Source organism: Eurosta solidaginis, chromosome 5 (assembly GCF_040869045.1).
Source record: "Eurosta solidaginis isolate ZX-2024a chromosome 5, ASM4086904v1, whole genome shotgun sequence".
NCBI lineage: Eukaryota > Metazoa > Arthropoda > Insecta > Diptera > Tephritidae > Eurosta > Eurosta solidaginis.
The window spans coordinates 120,248,649-120,264,690 of NC_090323.1; the positions used below are offsets into that span (position 1 = coordinate 120,248,649).

The 16,042-nt window shown below is 29.5% G+C and overlaps 1 protein-coding gene across 7 annotated transcripts in view; it reads left to right on the top strand.

Moving 5' to 3' along the window:
* Mipp1 (Multiple inositol polyphosphate phosphatase 1) overlaps positions 1 to 16,042 on the top strand; it is a 1,171,163-nt gene that overhangs the window by 352,830 nt on the left and 802,291 nt on the right. For 3 of the 7 annotated variants that reach the window (XM_067757520.1, XM_067757518.1, XM_067757521.1), the window contains one exon: positions 1,242 to 1,306. The exons of 3 other annotated variants lie outside the window; for them this stretch is intronic. The gene's annotated coding sequence lies outside the window, so the exon portion shown is untranslated. Of the gene's footprint in view, positions 1 to 1,241; positions 1,307 to 3,314; positions 3,380 to 16,042 lie in introns of all 7 variants that reach the window. One more of the 7 variants, XM_067757523.1, reaches the window with a different exon arrangement.

Below are 16,042 nucleotides of genomic sequence, written 5' to 3' on the forward strand. Positions count from 1 at the left end.
GAAGCACTAAAAGTACTATTCCTATAACTACAAACGATGAAATTGATTGTAGTGAAATTCATTTTTTTGTAGTTTTTATAGTTACTCCGAAAATATAATACATTGTGTGGAAACCAAGCAATTTAAGCAAATTTGGGTTTTTTCTTTTTGAAATATGTTTTAAATCGTTTGTAGTTTTTCATACGAAAACAATTTTTTTTGGTCCTAGTTTTTCGCACGAAAAAAAATTTTTTTTAGTCCACAGGTTTCGGAGATATCGCTAACGCATCTCAAAAAAAACCAAGAACGCAGCAATTTGGAAGCACTACTACTTTTTATGGTTACTCCGAAAATATAATACATTTTGCGGAAACCAAGCAATTTAAGCAAATTTGGGTTTTTTCTTTTTAAAATACATTTTAAACCGTTTGTAGTTTTTCATACGAAAAAAAATTTTTTTTACTCCACAGGTTTCGGAGATATCGCTAACGCATCTCACAAAAATCAAGAACGCAGCAATTTGGAAGCACTAAAAGTACTTTTCCTATAACTACATACGACGAAATTGATTGTAGTGAAATTCATTTTATTGTACTTTTAATATTTACTCTGCAAATATAATACATTGTGCGGAAACCAAGCAATTTAAGCAAATTTGGGGTTTTTCTTTTTTAAATACGTTTTAAATCGTTTGTAGTTGCATAGGAAAAACATTTTTTTTTTTGGTCCACAGGTTTCGGAGATATCGCTATCGCATCTCAAAAAACCCAAGAACGCAGCAATTTGGAAGCACTAAAAGTACTTTTCCTATAACTACAAACGATGAAATTGATTGTAGTGAAATTCATTTTTTTGTAGTTTTTATCGTTACTCCGAAAATATAATACATTGTGCGGAAACCAAGCAATTTAAGCAATTTTGGGTTTTTTCTTTTTGAAATACGTTTTAAATCATTTGTAGTTTTTCATACGAAAAAACATTTTTTTTTGGTCCACAGGTTTCGAAGATATCGCTAACGCATCTCAAAAAAACCAAGAACGCAGCAATTTGGAAGCACTAAAAGTACTTTTGCTATAACTACAAACGATAAAATTGATTGTAGTGAAATTAATTTTTTTATAGTTTTTATAGATACTCCGAAAATATAATACGTTGTGCGGAAACCAAGCAATTTAAGCAATTTTGGGTTTTTTCTTTTTGAAATACGTTTTAAATCGTTTGTAGTTTTTCATACGAAAAAAAATTTTTTTTTTGGTCCACAGGTTTCGAAGATATCGCTAACGCATCTCAAAAAAACCACGAACGCAGCAATTTGGAAGCACTAAAGGTACTTTTCCTATAACTACAAACGATGATATTGATTGTAGTGAAATTTATTTTTTATAGTTTTATAGTTACTCCAAAAATATAATACATTGTGCGGAAACCAAGCAATTTAAGCAAATTTGGGTTTTTTCTTTTTGAAATACGTTTTAAATCGTTTGTAGTTTTTCATACGAAAAAAAAATTTTTTTGGTCCACAGGTTTCGGAGATATCGCTAACGCGTCTCAAAAAACCCAAGAACGCAGCATTTGAATTTCCTATAACTACAAACGATGAAATTGATTATAGTGAAATTAATTTTTTTGTAGTTTTATAGTTACTCCGAAAATATAATACATTGTGCGGAAACAAAGCAATTTAAGCAAATTTGGGTTTTTTCTTTTTGAAATACGTTTTAAACCGTTTGTAGTTTTTCATACGAAAAAAAATTTTTTTTAGTCCACAGGTTTCGTAGATATCGCTAACGCATCTCAAAAAAACCAAGAACGCAGCAATTTGGAAGCACTAAAAGTACTTTTCCTATAACTACAAAGGATGAAATTGATTGTAGTGAAATTCATTTTTTTGTAGTTTTTACCGTTACTCCGAAAATATAATACATTGTGCGGAAACCAAGCAATTTAAAGCAATTTTGGGTTTTTTATTTTTGAAATACGTTTTAAATCGTTTATAGTTTTTCATACGAAAAAAAATTTTTTTTTGGTCCACAGGTTTCGAAGATATCGCTAACGCATCTCAAAAACACCAAGAACGCAGCAATTTGGAAGCACTTAAAGTACTTTTCCTATAACTACAACCGGTGAAATTGATTGTAGTGAAATTCATTTTTTTGTAGTTTTATAGTTACTCCGAAAATATAATACATTATGCGGAAACCAAGCAATTTAAGCAAATTTGGGTTTTTTCTTTTTAAAATACGTTTTAAACCGTTTGTAGTTTTTCATACGAAAAAAAAAATTTTTTAGTCCACAGGTTTCGGAGATATCGCTAACGCATCTCACAAAAATCAAGAACGCAGCAATTTAGAAGCACTAAAAGTACTTTTCCTATAACTACAAACGATGAAATTAATTGTAGTGAAATTCATTTTTTTGTAGTTTTTATAGTTACTCCGATTACTCCGAAAATATAATACATTGTGTGGAAACCAAGCAATTTATTCATACGAAAAAAATTTTTTTTGGTCCTAGTTTTTCGCACGAAAAAAAATTTTTTTTAGTCCACAGGTTTCGGAGATATCGCTAACGCATCTCAAAAAAACCAAGAACGCAGCAATTTGGAAGCACTAAAAGTACTTTTCCTATAACTACAAACGATGAAATTGATTGTAGTGAAATTAATTGTTTTGTAGTTTTTATAGTTACTCGGAAAATATAATACTTTGTGCGGAAACCAAGCAATTTAAGTAAATTTGGGTTTTTTTTGAAATACGTTTAAATCGTTTGTAGTTTTTCATACGAAAAACAATTTTTTTTTGGTCCACAGGTTTCGGAGATATCGCTAACGCATCTCAAAAAAACCAAGAACGCAGCAATTTGGAAGCACTAAAAGTACTTTTCCTATAACTACAAACAATGAAATTGATTGTAGTGAAATTCATTTTTTGTAGTTTTATAGTTACTCCAAAAATATAATACATTGTGCGGAAACCAAGCAATTTAAGCAAATTTGGGTTTTTTCTTTTTGAAATACGTTTTAAATCGTTTGTAGTTTTTCATACGAAAAAAAAAATTTTTTTTGGTCCACAGGTTTCGGAGATATCGGTAACGCGTCTCAAAAAAACCAAGAACGCAGCAATTTGGAAGCACTAAAAGTACTTTTCCTATAACTACAACCGATGAAATTGATTGTAGTGAAATAAATTTTTTTGTAGTTTTATAGTTACTCCGAAAATATAATACATTATGCGGAAACCAAGCAATTTAAGCAAATTTGGGTTTTTTCTTTTTAAAATAATTTTTAAACCGTTTGTAGTTTTTCATACGAAAAAAAATTTTTTTTTATTCCACAGGTTTCGGAGATATCGCTAACGCATCTAACAAAAATCAAGAACGCAGCAATTTGGAAACACTAAAAGTACTTTTCCTATAACTACAAACGATGAAATTGATTGTAGTGAAATTCATTTTTTTGTAGTTTTTATAGTTACTCCGAAAATATAATACATTGTGTGGAAACCAAGCAATTTAAGCAAATTTGGGTTTTTTCTTTTTGAAATATGTTTTAAATCGTTTGTAGTTTTTCATACGAACAAAAATTTTTTTTGGTCCTAGTTTTTCGCACGAAAAAAAATTTTTTTTAGTCCACAGGTTTCGGAGATATCGCTAACGCATCTCAAAAAAACCAAGAACGCAGCAATTTGGAAGCACTAAAAGTACTTTTCCTATAACTACAAACGATGAAATTGATTGTAGTGAAATTAATTGTTTTGTAGTTTTTATAGTTACTCCGAAAATATAATACATTGTGCGGAAACCAAGCAATTTAAGTAAATTTAGGTTTTTTTTGAAATACGTTTTAAATCGTTTGTAGTTTTTCATACGAAAAACAATTTTTTTTTGGTCCACAGGTTTCGGAGATATCGCTAACGCATCTCAAAAAAGCCAAGAACGCAGCAATTTGGAAGCACTAAAAGTACTATTCCTATAACTACAAACGATGAAATTGATTGTAGTGAAATTCATTTTTTTGTAGTTTTTATAGTTACTCCGAAAATATAATGCATTGTGCGGAAACCAAGCTATTTAAGTAAATTTGGGTTTTTTTTTTGAAATACGTTTTAAATCGTTTGTAGTTTTTCATACGAAAAACAATTTTTTTTTTGGTCCACAGGTTTCAGAGATATCGCTAACGCATCTCAAAAAAACCAAGAACGCAGCAATTTGGAAGCACTAAAAGTACTTTTCCTATAACTACAAACGATGAAATTGATTGTAGTGAAATTCATTTTTTTGTAGTTTTATAGTTACTCCAAAAATATAATACATTGTGCGGAAACAAAGCAATTTAAGCAAATTTGGGTTTTTTCTTTTTGAAATACGTTTTAAATCGTTTGTAGTTTTTCATACGAAAAAAAAATTTTTTTTTGGTCCACAGGTTTCGGAGATATCGGTAACGCGTCTCAAAAAAACCAAGAACGCAGAAATTTGGAAGCACTAAAAGTACTTTTCCTATAACTACAACCGATGAAATTGATTGTAGTGAAATTCATTTTTTTGTAGTTTTATAGTTACTCCGAAAATATAATACATTATGCGGAAACCAAGCAATTTAAGCAAATTTGGGTTTTTTCTTTTTAAAATACGTTTTAAACCGTTTGTAGTTTTTCATACGAAAAAAAATTTTTTTTAGTCCACAGGTTTCGGAGATATCGCTAACGCATCTCACAAAAATCAAGAACGCAGCAATTTGGAAACACTAAAAGTACTTTTCCTATAACTACAAACGATGAAATTGATTGTAGTGAAATTCATTTTTTTGTAGTTTTTATAGTTACTCCGAAAATATAATACATTTTGTGGAAACCAAGCAATTTAAGCAAATTTGGGTTTTTTCTTTTGAAATATGTTTTAAATCGTTTGTAGTTTTTCATACGAAAAAAATTTTTTTTGGTCCTAGTTTTTCGCACGAAAAAAAATTTTTTTTAGTCCACAGGTTTCGGAGATATCGCTAACGCATCTCAAAAAACTAAGAACGCAGCAATTTGGAAGCACTAAAAGTACTTTTCCTATAACTACAAACGATGAAATTGATTGTAGTGAAATTAATTGTTTTGTAGTTTTTAAAGTTACTCCGAAAATATAATACATTGTGCGGAAACCAAGCAATTTAAATAAATTTGGGTTTTTTTTTGAAATACGTTTTAAATCATTTGTAGTTTTTCATACGAAAAACAATTTTTTTTTTGGTCCACAGGTTTCGGAGATATCGCTAACGCATCTCAAAAAAGCCAAGAACGCAGCAATTTGGAAGCACTAAAAGTACTATTCCTATAACTACAAACGATGAAATTGATTGTAGTGAAATTCATTTTTTTGTAGTTTTTATAGTTACTCCGAAAATATAATGCATTGTGCGGAAACCAAGCAATTTAAGTAAATTTGGGTTTTTTTTTTCAAATACGTTTTAAATCGTTTGTAGTTTTTCATACGAAAAACAATTTTTTTTTTGGCCACAGGTTTCGTTGATATCGCTAACGCATCTCAAAAAAACCAAGAACGCAGCAATTTGGAAGCACTAAAAGTACTTTTCCTATAACTACAAACGATGAAATTGTTTGTAGTGAAATTCATTTTTTTGTAGTTTTATAGTTACTCCGAAAATATAATACATTGTGCGGAAACCAAGCAATTTAAGCAAATTTGGGTTTTTTCTTTTTGAAATACGTTTTACGTCATACGAAAAAAAAATTTTTTTAGTCCACAGGTTTCGGAGATATCGCTAACGCATCTCAAAAAAACCAAGAACGCAGCAATTTGGAAGCACTAAAAGTACTTTTCCTATAACTACAAGCGATGAAATTGATTGTAGTGAAATTCATTTTTTTGTAGTTTTTATAGTTACTCCGAAAATATAATACATTGTGTGGAAACCAAGCAATTTAAGTAAATTTGGGTTTTTTTTTTTAAATACGTTTAAATCGTTTGTAGTTTTTCATACGAAAAACAATTTTTTTTTTTGGTCCACAGGTTTAGGAGATATCGCTAACGCATCTCAAAAAACCAAGAACGCAGCAATTTGGAAGCACTAAAAGTACTTTTCCTATAACAAAAAACGATGAAATTGATTGTAGTGAAATTCATTTTTTTGTAGTTTTATAGTTACTCCAAAAATATAATACATTGTGCGGAAACCAAGCAATTTAAGCAAATTTGGGTTTTTTCTTTTTGAAATATGTTTTGAATCGTTTGTAGTTTTTCATACGAAAAAAAATTTTTTTTTTGGTCCTAGTTTTTCGCACGAAAAAAAAATTTTTTTAGTCCGCAGGTTTCGGAGATATCGCAAACGCATCTCAAAAAAACCAAGAACGCAGCAATTTGGAAGAACTAAAATTACTTTTTCTCTAACTACAAACGATGAAATTGATTGTAGTGAAATTCATTTTATTGTACTTTTTATAGTTACTCCGAAAATACAATATATTGTGCGGAAACCAAGCAATTTAAGCAAATTTGGGTTTTTTCTTTTTGAAATACGTTTTAAATCGTTTGTAGTTTTTCATACGAAAAAAAATTTTTTTTTTGGTCCACAGGTTTTGGAGATACCGCTAACGCATCTCAAAAAACCAAGAACGCAGCAATTTGGAAGCACTACTACTTTTTATAGTTACTCCGAAAATATAATACATTGTGCGGAAACCAACCAATTTAAGCAAATTTGGGTTTTTTCTTTTTGAAATACGTTTTAAATCGTTTGTAGTTTTTCATACGGAAAAAAATTTTTTTTTTGGTCCACAGGTTTCGGAGATATCGCTAACGCGTCTCAAAAAAACCAAGAACGCAGCAATTTGGAAGCACTAAAAGTACTTTTCCTATAACTACAAACGATGAAATTGATTGTAGTGAAATTCATTTTTTTGTAGTTTTATAGTTACTCCGAAAATATAATACATTGTGCGGAAACCAAGCAATTTAAGCAAATTTGGATTTTTTTTTTTGAAATACGTTTTAAATCGTTTGTAGTTTTTCATACGAAAAAAAATTTTTTTTTGGTCCACAGGTTTCGGAGATATCGCTAACGCATCTCAAAAAAACCAAGAACGCAGCAATTTGGAAGCACTAAAAGTACTTTTCCTATAACTACAAACGATGAAATTGATTGTAGTGAAATTCATTTTTTTGTAGTTTTTATAGTTACTCCGAAAATTTAATACATTGTGCGGAAACCAAGCAATTTAAGCAAATTTGGGTTTTTCTTTTTGAAATATGTTTTAAATCGTTTGTAGTTTTTCATACGAAAAAAAAATTTTTTTTTTGGTCCTAGTTTTTCATACGAAAAAAAATTTTTTTTAGTCCACAGGTTTCGGAGATATCGCTAACGCATCTCAAAAAAACCAAGAACGCAGCAATTTGGAAGCGCTTAAAGTACTTTTCCTATAACTACAAACGATGAAATTGATTGTAGTGAAATTCATTTTTTTGTAGTTTTTATCGTTACTCCGAAAATATAATACATTTTGCGGAAACCAAGCAATTTAAGTAAATTTGGGTTTTTTCTTTTTGAAATACGTTTTAAATCATTTGTAGTTTTTCATACGAAAAAAAATTTTTTTTTGGTCCACAGGTTTCGAAGATATCGCTAACGCATCTCAAAAAAACCTAAAACGCAGCAATTTGGAAGCACTAAAAGTACTTTTCCTATAACTACAAACGATGAAATTGATTGTAGTGAAATTAATTTTTTTATAGTTTTTATAGTTACTCCGAAAATATAATACATTGTGCGGAAACCAAGCAATTTAACTAAATTTGGGTTTTTTTTTTAAATACGTTTTAAATCGTTTGTAGTTTTTCATACGAAAAACAATTTTTTTTTGGTCCACAGGTTTCGGAGATATCGCTAACGCATCTCAAAAAACCAAGAACGCAGCAATTTGGAAGCACTAAAAGTACTTTTCCTATAACTACAAACGATGAAATTGATTGTAGTGAAATTCATTTTTTTGTAGTTTTATAGTTACTCCAAAAATATAATACATTGTGCGGAAACCAAGCAATTTAAGCAAATTTGGGTTTTTTCTTTTTGAAATACGTTTTAAATCGTTTGTAGTTTTTCATACGAAAAAAAAATTTTTTTTTGGTCCACAGGTTTCGGAGATATCGCTAACGCGTCTCAAAAAAACCAAGAACGCAGCAATTTGGAAGCACTAAAAGTACTTTTCCTATAACTACAAAGGATGAAATTGATTGTAGTGAAATTCATTTTTTTGTAGTTTTATAGTTACTCCGAAAATATAATACATTGTGCGGAAACCAAGCAATTTAAGCAAGTTTGGGTTTTTTCTTTTTGAAATACGTTTTAAACCGTTTGTAGTTTTTCATACGAAAAAAAAATTTTTTAGTCCACAAGTTTCGGAGATATCGCTAACGCATCTCAAAAAAACCAAGAACGCAGCAATTTGGAAGCACTAAAAGTACTTTTCCTATAACTACAAACGATGAAATTGATTGTAGTGAAATTCATTTTTTTGTAGTTTTTATAGTTACTCCGAAAATATAATACATTGTGTGGAAACCAAGCAATTTAAGCAAATTTGGGTTTTTTCTTCTTGAAATATGTTTTAAATCGTTTGTAGTTTTTCATACGAAAAACAATTTTTTTTTGATCCTAGTTTTTCATACGAAAAAAAAATTTTTTTAGTCCACAGGTTTCGGAGATATCGCTAACGCATCTCAAAAAAACCAAGAACGCAGCAATTTGGAAGCACTTAAAGTACTTTTCCTATAACTAAAAACGATGAAATTGATTGTAGTGAAATTCATTTTTTTGTAGTTTTTATCGTTACTCCGAAAATATAATACATTTTGCGGAAACCAAGCAATTTAAGTAAATTTGGGTTTTTTTTAAATACGTTTTAAATCGTTTGTAGTTTTTCATACGAAAAACAATTTTTTTTTTGGTCCACAGGTTTCGGAGATATCGCTAACGCATCTCAAAAAAACCAAGAACGCAGCAATTTGGAAGCACTAAAAGTACTTTTCCTATAACTGCAAACGATGAAATTGATTGTAGTGAAATTCATTTTTTTGTAGTTTTATAGTTACTCCAAAAATATAATACATTGTGCGGAAACCAAGCAATTTAAGCAAATTTCGGTTCTTTCTTTTTGAAATACGTTTTAAATCGTTTGTAGTTTTTCATACGAAAAAAAAATTTTTTTTTTGGTCCACAGATTTCGGAGATATCACTAACGCGTCTCAAAAAAACCAAGAACGCAGCAATTTGGAACCACTAAAAGTACTTTTCCTATAACTACAAACGATGAAATTGATTGTAGTAAAATTCATTTTTTTGTAGTTTTATAGTTACTCCAAAAATATAATACATTGTGCGGAAACCAAGCAATTTAAGCAAATTTCGATTTTTTCTTTTTGAAATACGTTTTAAACCGTTTGTAGTTTTTCATTCGAAAAAAAAATTTTTTTAGTCCACAGGTTTCGGAGATATCGCTAACCCATCTCATAAAAACCAAGAACGCAGCAATTTGGAAGCGCTAAAAGTACTTTTCCTATAACTACAAACGATGAAATTGATTGTAGTGAAATATGAAAATATAATACATTGTTCGGAAACCAAGAAATTTAAGCAATTTTGGGTTTTTTCTTTTTGAAATACGTTTTAAATCATTTGTAGTTTTTCATACGAAAAAACATTTTTTTTTGGTCCACAGGTTTCGAAGATATCGCTAACGCATCTCAAAAAAACCTAGAACGCAGCAATTTGGAAGCACTAAAAGTACTTTTCCTATAACTACAAACGATGAAATTGATTGTAGTGAAATTAATTTTTTTATAGTTTTTATAGTTACTCCGAAAATATAATACATTGTGCGGAAACCAAGCAATTTAACTAAATTTGGGTTTTTTTTGAAATACGTTTTAAATCGTTTGTAGTTTTTCATACGAAAAACAATTTTTTTTTGGTCCACAGGTTTCGGAGATATCGCTAACGCATCTCAAAAAACCAAGAACGCAGCAATTTGGAAGCACTAAAAGTACTTTTCCTATAACTACAAACGATGAAATTGATTGTAGTGAAATTCATTTTTTTGTAGTTTTATAGTTACTCCAAAAATATAATACATTGTGCGGAAACCAAGCAATTTAAGCAAATTTGGGTTTTTTCTTTTTGAAATACGTTTTAAATCGTTTGTAGTTTTTCATACGAAAAAAAAATTTTTTTTTGGTCCACAGGTTTCGGAGATATCGGTAACGCGTCTCAAAAAAACCAAGAACGCAGAAATTTGGAAGCACTAAAAGTACTTTTCCTATAACTACAACCGATGAAATTGATTGTAGTGAAATTCATTTTTTTGTAGTTTTATAGTTACTCCGAAAATATAATACATTATGCGGAAACCAAGCAATTTAAGCAAATTTGGGTTTTTTCTTTTTAAAATACGTTTTAAACCGTTTGTAGTTTTTCATACGAAAAAAAATTTTTTTTAATCCACAAGTTTCGGAGATATCGCTATCGCATCTCAAAAAAACCAAGAACGCAGCAATTTGGAAGCACTAAAAGTACTTTTCCTATAACTACAAACGATGAAATTGATTGTAGTGAAATTCATTTTTTTGTAGTTTTATAGTTACTCCGAAAATATAATACAATGTGCGGAAAACAAGCAATTTAAGCAAATTTGGGTTTTTTCTTTTTGAAATACGTTTTAAACCGTTTGTAGTTTTTCATACGAAAAAAAATTTTTTTTAATCCACAAGTTTCGGAGATATCGCTATCGCATCTCAAAAAAACCAAGAACGCAGCAATTTGGAAGCACTAAAAGTACTTTTCCTATAACTACAAACGATGAAATTGATTGTAGTGAAATTCATTTTTTTGTAGTTTTATAGTTACTCCAAAAATATAATACATTGTGCGGAAACCAAGCAATTTAAGCAAATTTGGGTTTTTTCTTTTTGAAATATGTTTTAAATCGTTTGTAGTTTTTCTTACGAAAAAAAAATTTTTTTTTGGTCCACAGGTTTCGGAGATATCGCTAACGCGTCTCAAAAAAACCAAGAACGCAGCAATTTGGAAGCACTAAAAGTACTTTTCCTATAACTACAAACGATGAAATTGATTGTAGTGAAATTCATTTTTTTGTAGTTTTATAGTTACTCCGAAAATATAATACATTGTGCGGAAAACAAGCAATTTAAGCAAATTTGGGTTTTTTCTTTTTGAAATACGTTTTAAACCGTTTGTAGTTTTTCATACGAAAAAAAATTTTTTTTAATCCACAAGTTTCGGAGATATCGCTAACGCATCTCAAAAAAACCAAGAACGCAGCAATTTGGAAGCACTAAAAGTACTTTTCCTATAACTACAAACGATGAAATTGATTGTAGTGAAATTCATTTTTTTGTAGTTTTTATCGTTACTCCGAAAATATAATACATTGTCCGGAAACCAAGCAATTTAACTAAATTTGGGTTTTTTTTGAAATACGTTTTAAATCGTTTGTAGTTTTTCATACGAAAAACAATTTTTTTTTGGTCCACAGGTTTCGGAGATATCGCTAACGCATCTCAAAAAACCAAGAACGCAGCAATTTGGAAGCACTAAAAGTACTTTTCCTATAACTACAAACGATGAAATTGATTGTAGTGAAATTCATTTTTTTGTAGTTTTATAGTTACTCCAAAAATATAATACATTGTGCGGAAACCAAGCAATTTAAGCAAATTTGGGTTTTTTCTTTTTGAAATACGTTTTAAATCGTTTGTAGTTTTTCATACGAAAAAAAAATTTTTTTTTGGTCCACAGGTTTCGGAGATATCGCTAACGCGTCTCAAAAAAACCAAGAACGCAGCAATTTGGAAGCACTAAAAGTGCTTTTCCTATAACTACAAAGGATGAAATTGATTGTAGTGAAATTCATTTTTTTGTAGTTTTATAGTTACTCCGAAAATATAATACATTGTGCGGAAACCAAGCAATTTAAGCAAGTTTGGGTTTTTTCTTTTTGAAATACGTTTTAAACCGTTTGTAGTTTTTCATACGAAAAAAAAATTTTTTAGTCCACAAGTTTCGGAGATATCGCTAACGCATCTCAAAAAAACCAAGAACGCAGCAATTTGGAAGCACTAAAAGTACTTTTCCTATAACTACAAACGATGAAATTGATTGTAGTGAAATTCATTTTTTTGTAGTTTTTATAGTTACTCCGAAAATATAATACATTGTGTGGAAACCAAGCAATTTAAGCAAATTTGGGTTTTTTCTTCTTGAAATATGTTTTAAATCGTTTGTAGTTTTTCATACGAAAAAAAAATTTTTTTTTGATCCTAGTTTTTCATACGAAAAAAAAATTTTTTTAGTCCACAGGTTTCGGAGATATCGCTAACGCATCTCAAAAAAACCAAGAACGCAGCAATTTGGAAGCACTTAAAGTACTTTTCCTATAACTAAAAACGATGAAATTGATTGTAGTGAAATTCATTTTTTTGTAGTTTTTATCGTTACTCCGAAAATATAATACATTTTGCGGAAACCAAGCAATTTAAGTAAATTTGGGTTTTTTTTAAATACGTTTTAAATCGTTTGTAGTTTTTCATACGAAAAACAATTTTTTTTTTGGTCCACAGGTTTCGGAGATATCGCTAACGCATCTCAAAAAAACCAAGAACGCAGCAATTTGGAAGCACTAAAAGTACTTTTCCTATAACTGCAAACGATGAAATTGATTGTAGTGAAATTCATTTTTTTGTAGTTTTATAGTTACTCCAAAAATATAATACATTGTGCGGAAACCAAGCAATTTAAGCAAATTTCGGTTTTTTCTTTTTGAAATACGTTTTAAATCGTTTGTAGTTTTTCATACGAAAAAAAAATTTTTTTTTTGGTCCACAGATTTCGGAGATATCACTAACGCGTCTCAAAAAAACCAAGAACCCAGCAATTTGGAAGCACTAAAAGTACTTTTCCTATAACTACAAACGATGAAATTGATTGTAGTAAAATTCATTTTTTTGTAGTTTTATAGTTACTCCAAAAATATAATACATTGTGCGGAAACCAAGCAATTTAAGCAAATTTCGATTTTTTCTTTTTGAAATACGTTTTAAACCGTTTGTAGTTTTTCATTCGAAAAAAAAATTTTTTTAGTCCACAGGTTTCGGAGATATCGCTAACCCATCTCAAAAAAACCAAGAACGCAGCAATTTGGAAGCGCTAAAAGTACTTTTCCTATAACTACAAACGATGAAATTGAATGTAGTGAAATATGAAAATATAATACATTGTTCGGAAACCAAGAAATTTAAGCAATTTTGGGTTTTTTCTTTTTGAAATACGTTTTAAATCATTTGTAGTTTTTCATACGAAAAAACATTTTTTTTTTGGTCCACAGGTTTCGAAGATATCGCTAACGCATCTCAAAAAAACCTAGAACGCAGCAATTTGGAAGCACTAAAAGTACTTTTCCTATAACTACAAACGATGAAATTGATTGTAGTGAAATTAATTTTTTTATAGTTTTTATAGTTACTCCGAAAATATAATACATTGTGCGGAAACCAAGCAATTTAACTAAATTTGGGTTTTTTTTGAAATACGTTTTAAATCGTTTGTAGTTTTTCATACGAAAAACAATTTTTTTTTGGTCCACAGGTTTCGGAGATATCGCTAACGCATCTCAAAAAACCAAGAACGCAGCAATTTGGAAGCACTAAAAGTACTTTTCCTATAACTACAAACGATGAAATTGATTGTAGTGAAATTCATTTTTTTGTAGTTTTATAGTTACTCCAAAAATATAATACATTGTGCGGAAACCAAGCAATTTAAGCAAATTTGGGTTTTTTCTTTTTGAAATACGTTTTAAATCGTTTGTAGTTTTTCTTACGAAAAAAAAAAATTTTTTTTTGGTCCACAGGTTTCGGAGATATCGCTAACGCGTCTCAAAAAAACCAAGAACGCAGCAATTTGGAAGCACTAAAAGTACTTTTCCTATAACTACAAACGATGAAATTGATTGTAGTGAAATTCATTTTTTTGTAGTTTTATAGTTACTCCGAAAATATAATACATTGTGCGGAAAACAAGCAATTTAAGCAAATTTGGGTTTTTTCTTTTTGAAATACGTTTTAAACCGTTTGTAGTTTTTCATACGAAAAAAAAATTTTTTTTAATCCACAAGTTTCGGAGATATCGCTAACGCATCTCAAAAAAACCAAGAACGCAGCAATTTGGAAGCACTAAAAGTACTTTTCCTATAACTACAAACGATGAAATTGATTGTAGTGAAATTCATTTTTTTGTAGTTTTTATAGTTACTCCGAAAATATAATACATTGTGTGGAAACCAAGCAATTTAAGCAAATTTGGGTTTTTTCTTTTTGAAATATGTTTTAAATCGTTTATAGTTTTTCATACGAAAAAAAAATTTTTTTTGGTCCTAGTTTTTCGCATGAAAAATTTTTTTTTAGTCCACAGGTTTCGGAGATATCGCTAACGCATCTCAAAAAAACAAGAACGCAGCAATTTGGAAGCACTAAATGTACTTTTCCTATAACTACAAACGATGAAATTGATTGTAGTGAAATTCATTTTATTGTACTTTTTATAGTTACTCCGAAAATATAATACATTGTGCGGAAACCAAGCAATTTAAGCAAATTTCGGTTTTTTCTTTTTGAAATACGTTTTAAATCGGTTGTAGTTTTTCATAGAGAAAAAAAAATTTTTTTTGGTCCACAGGTTTTGGAGATAACGCTAACGCATCTCAAAAAACCAAGAACGCAGCAATTTGGAAGCACTACTACTTTTTATAGATACTCCGAAAATATAATACATTGTGCGGAAACCAAGCAATTTAAGCAAATTTCGGTTTTTTCTTTTTGAAATACGTTTTAAATCGTTTGTAGTTTTTCATAGAGAAAACAAATTTTTTTTTGGTCCCCAGGTTTTTGAGATACCGCTAACGCATCTTAAAAAGCCAAGAACGCAGCAATTTGGAAGCACTACTACTTTTTATAGTTACTCCGAAAATATAATACATTGTGCGGAAACCAACCAATTTAAGCAAATTTGGGTTTTTTCTTTTTGAAATACGTTTTAAATAACGTGTAGTTTTTCATACGAAAAAAAATTTTTTTTTTTGGTCCACAGGTTTCGAAGATATCGCTAACGCATCTCAAAAAAACCAAGAACGCAGCAATTTGGAAGCACTTAAAGTACTTTTCCTATAACTACAAACGATGAAATTGATTGTAGTGAAATTCATTTTTTTATAGTTTTTATAGATACTCCGAAAATATAATACATTGTGCGGAAACCAAGCAATTTAAGTAAATTAGGGGTTTTTTTAATACGTTTTAAATCGTTTGTAGTTTTTCATACGAAAAACAATTTTTTTTTTTGGTCCACAGGTTTCGGAGATATCGCTAACGCATCTCAAAAAAACCAAGAACGTACTTTTCCTATAACTACAAACGATGAAATTGATTGTACTGAAATTCATTTTTTTGTAGTTTTATAGTTACTCCAAAAATATAATACATTGTGCGGAAACCAAGCAATTTAAGCAAATTTGGGTTTTTTCTTTTTGAAATACGTTTTAAATCGTTTGTAGTTTTTCATACGGAAAAAAAATTTTTTTTTCGTCCACTGGTTTCGGAGATATCGCTAACGCATCTCAAAAAAACCAAGAACGCAGCAATTTGGAAGTACTAAAAGTACTTTTCCTATAACTACAAACGATGAAATTGATTGTAGTGAAATTCATTTTTTTGTAGTTTTATAGTTACTCCGAAAATATAATACATTGTGCGGAAACCAAGCAATTTAAGCAAATTTGGGTTTTTTCTTTTTGAAATACGTTTTAAACCGTTTGTAGTTTTTCATACGAAAAAAAAATTTTTTTTGGTCTACAGGTTTCGGAGATATCGCTAACGCATCTCAAAAAAACCAAGAACGCAGCAATTTGGAAGCACTAAAAGTACTTTTCCTATAACTACAAACGATGAAATTGATTGTAGTGAAATTAATTTTTTTGTAATTTTTATAGTTACTCCGAAA